A 4,869-nucleotide genomic window follows, 5' to 3' on the forward strand; every position below is an offset into this window, starting at 1 on the left:
GAGAATTTTGATATTTTCTGGCGTGCAATTGAGCATCCATTCGAGAAAATATGCCAAAATTAGGGTTCGACGAAACTAAGGAAAAACACCATGAGATGATGAAAAATAATTATAAATAAGGAATGAGGAGGCGTGGGACCGCCGTGGTCAAGGCATGGTCAGCCGATCGTGACCACGGTCCCGTGGTGCCTTTTCCTTAATTTTATAATATTTTGATGATTTTATGAAAAATTCATGAATTTCGAGAAATTTGATGAATTTTGGGGGTTTCCATGCATTGAAGGAGTTTTCATGAGTTCAAGGAAGCAAAAGATATTAAAATTATAAAACAAGGGTGTGTAGGACCGTGGAAGGCATGACTAGCCGGCCATAAAGGGCCCGGTCCCACAAGTTTCCCTAATTTTATAATGATTTTATGAAAAATTCATGAATTTTGAGAAATTTGATGAATTTAGGGAGTTTCCATGAACTGAAGGAGTTTTCATGAGTTCAGAGAAGCAAAAAATATTAAAATAATAAAAACAAGGGCGTGTGGGACCGTGGAGGCATGGCCGTCCGGCTTGGGCCCGGTCCCACGATTTTTCATAATTTTTTTAATATTTTTTAGGTATTTTTGATGATTTGAGGGAATTTTTCCTAATTTGAGAGAAATACCATGAAATCAAGGAATTTGATGAATTGAAGGAAAACTAATAATAAAATAATAAAACAAAGGGGCGTGTGGGACCGTCTAGGGCATGGCCGGCCGGCCAAGGCCTGGTCCCATAAGTTTTCATAATTTATATTATTTTATTATTATTTGATGATTTGTGCAAAAATACCATGAAATCAAGGAGTTTTTTCATGAAATTAGAGAAATAATAATAATAAAATAATAAGGAACCGTGGGTATGGGGCCGGTTGGGACCAAGGCATGGCCGGTTGGCCAATGGTCACGCCCCACACTCCTTTCCTTAATTTTATATTGTTTTTTATGGATTTATGGAAGTACCATGAAACCGAGGAGTTTCCTCGAGACGAAGGAGATTTGATAAAATGAGAGGATTTTCATCAAATCATGGAAAATAATAAAAATGTATTAAAAATATAAAACTAGCGTGGGATTGACCACGACACGATCGGTCGATCGTGTGTCCGTGCTCCCAGCATCCTGGTCAATATATTTAATTATTTATTATTTTCTTCTCTATTTTGCATAGGTTCATCGTTTCGTTGTATTTTTGAAATACTCGTTCGTGCGGTGATTGTTAGTGTATCATCGTTGAATACACCTTCACCATTTGAATCGAGGCTTACTTAGAGGTAGCTCAGACGCCCGGTTGTTGATTATTTATTACTAATTGTGGAATTCAATGGAGAATAATTCACAAAACTGAGTAATAAGATATTTATTATTAATTCATAGGATCAACTGAGGATTCGACTACGAATTCAGAATAATAAATTGAGCATTACCATTCCATGGGATTGTAGATTCGACCATAGAATCGGAGTAGTTAATGTTTATCTATTACCATTTATGAGACCAGTTGTGGGTTCGATCATGAAATCGGAGTAATGAGATAATATAGTTATTGCTATTCTATGAGATCGAGCTGTGGATTCGATCATAGAATCAGAACAATTGTTATTGTCATACCATGGGACCAGTCGTGGATTCGACCATGGAATATGAGCGATTGTAATTAGGAATAATTAATTTTGTGGCTCTATACTAACAGAGCAAGCTGTCTAGGAGCATTAATTATCCTGATACGAGCTTGTCGTTAAGTCATATCCTTTATATAGTCAGGGTAAACTTGTTGTTTGTTCCTGAAGACGTTATTGCTCTATACTGGAAGAGCAAGCTGTCTAAGAGCCGTCCATCTCGTGATGCTATATAGAAATAATCACTGAAAGTATTCAGTATTCATGAGATATGTCGTTATCCAGTCGTGAGACTACATATCTACATGTACTCTGAGAGAAAGTACTCTCCGTTGAGAATTCGATGAGAGACCCGTGTCTCGATACTCACATCTGATTGCTGAATCAGAGCTTCGTATAATTATGAGTTTACGAATTTATCCCTTGTTGAAAATTCACCATCTACATTAAGTCCCCCGCTTACTGAGGAAAGTGGTGTTCCTCAGTCAGCACTAAATGGTGATTTTCCGGTCATAAATAATAATACCAGTAATTGAACTTAGTCGTAAGTTGAGACGTTACCGGATTTAAAGAGCATGAGCAAACCACGACTTGATGAATGCTTCAATGTCATGATTGGAGCGTCATTTGATGAGCATAAATTGGTGTTGAACCGCTGGTTTGGACGACGAGTCCGTGGTCGGTTAGGATTCGCGGGTCGGGCTCAATAAGGAAATCTTTAGAAAATTAGGTTTTGGAAATAAAATTGATATAAAAGGGATTAATCCTTTTTTTTCCTTCACACACGGCCAGCACCTTCATCACCTCTCCATCACCTTCACGTCAGCAGCGAGTGGAGGAAATTTTTTTGCCAGAGCTTCGCTGCCGTCCGATCGCCGCCGCCGTCGCCGTTGCCGCCGGCCAACTTCCGGCCGATTCGCCCAGGTGCGTTTTTTTTCTTCTGATGTTTATGATCCTCATGAGTTGTTCATGCTTTGATCATGATGAAGTTATTTACATGTGTGTATATTAGTGTGAGTTTTATGAAAAAACCCTCGTTTTTGAAAACGTATGTTCGTTCGATCGTTAGTTTTGAAAACCAATTATAATCCCTGATTTAGGAGAGACTTTTTTTTTAATATGAACCAAGGTCCAGTGATAAAACTTAGCGTATGAGCTTTCATGTATACCAAGGTTTCATCATAAAAGAAGTGAATTTTCATGAAATTGGAAAAATCCTTCGTTTTAAAGACAAATAATGATGACACGAAGGAAAATATGTATGATGAACTTGTGTCCAGTGATAAAATTTTGATTATGAGCTTTCATGTAAATACAAAACTTTATCATATGTATGAGATGTGAGCTTTCACGATATTTTTTGAAATAAACCTTCGTTTTAAAGACAAATAACGACGATATGAAGGAAAAATAATTTTTTTTTATATGTATATGCAGCCGTGACATATATTGTGCAAAATATGATGATATATTTTATTTTCATGAGTTTGTTTTCATTAAATAAAATCCTTGAGAGTTTATGTATGCAAGTTGCATTAATTGCTGTTTTTTCAAAAAATCAGAAACGTGGGTTTTGAGGAACCTTCGAAGATAGACAATATATTTATGATGAAATATTTTATTGTTGTAAACTTCATAGGTCAGTTGTGTGAATGTTCACATTATGAAAATTGTGTCCGTGATTTTATGAAAAATCAGTTTGGAAATTAACAAAGTTTCGTTCGTTTTTTGCAGTTTTCGAAGAGACGAACGACTTTGAGGTGTGAACTCTAGTATTACTATCACCATTGTTAGTGAAAGTATAAAAGGTAAGAGTTAAGAGTTACCAGTTTTTGCTTCTATTTCCTTGATTTATATCTGGACGGAATACTGAAGTAGAATGTAGTGTGAACCTTTTCAGCTACTCAGCAAAGATGTCCAATTCCCAAGCTGACGACGCCTTGAGGGAAGAGATGTGCGTTGATGATGGTATCTCCAGAGATAAGACATGCATGGATGAAACTTCCGTTGGGGGATACGAAGACGAAATCCCTGGGATTAAGAATGTCCCGAACATAGATGATGCATTCTTTGAAAAAGATATCCCAGGAGCTGAGCAATATTTGAAATCCCCAGTGTATCGTCTTTTGATAAATCCCAGAACTGTTACTCAGAAGAAGTTGGTGACTCCTAAGACAGTGATTCGATTTTGTCTTGAACGAGGGGTCTTCGCCTCATCAATCATAGAGTTTAAGCTTTCTCGACGACTAGGGATGCACATGGGCGGGTATGGGAGGGTATAAGCTAAAACCAACCTCGCACCCACATACTGCGGGTTTTTTTTTCATAACCAACCCCGCACCCATAAACAGCGGGCGGGTTTTGTTACCCGCCCGCTACGGGTTGGTCGGGTATGGGTTTAAACGGGTTTAAACCCGCTTTATATTCAAGTATTTAGAGTAACTTCTATTCTCCTTGATTAAGTGAGAAAAAAAAACCAAAACCCCCAAAATATTCATATCTAGGAAGTTCACAGATGAAGATTAAGTGTTGAATCTGTTGATTTTTCGATTGTTGTCGATTACTGGTGAAGATTCGAAGTTGTTGTTGTCGATTTCTGGTGAAGATTTCTGGTAATTGTCGTTCGTAGGTGAAGAAGAAGAACTGAGGAGGAAGAAGAGGAGAGGCCGAACAGAAAGAAGAGTGTAGAAAGTGAATGAGGGTTATCAGTTATCCTATCTACTAGTATTAGGGTTTCATAATGGACGACTAGGATTAGTTTTATCTAATGGTATATAATCTGCGGGTTTTTTGGGCGGGTATGGGCGGGTATTAGCTTAAACCAACCTCGCACCCACAAACATCGGTTTTTTTTTTTCATAACCAACCCCGCACCCACAACGGGCGGGTATGGATTAAAAACCCACGGACTTACCGGGTACGGGTGGGTTTGGGTATCGTGGGCGGGTCTTGTGCAGCCCTATCGACGACCTTTGGAGAAATTTGCCGGTTGGGCGAGGCATATGTTGGGTTTTCCTCATGTGAGGACTATGCTCGACCAGGCGCAGGTGACGAGAGATATTCAGGCTTCTGGAGAGTTGTTCATTTATCATGACACAAGTGGTATTGTGGCTCTGTTTGCTCGCTGGTGCATTCCCACCCACACCTTCATATGTAGATGGGGAGAGTTTACCATTACCTTGGAAGACGTGTCGGCTCTGATGCATCTCCCGATCACGGGAA

This window comes from Papaver somniferum, chromosome 4, assembly GCF_003573695.1.
Source record: "Papaver somniferum cultivar HN1 chromosome 4, ASM357369v1, whole genome shotgun sequence".
NCBI lineage: Eukaryota > Viridiplantae > Streptophyta > Magnoliopsida > Ranunculales > Papaveraceae > Papaver > Papaver somniferum.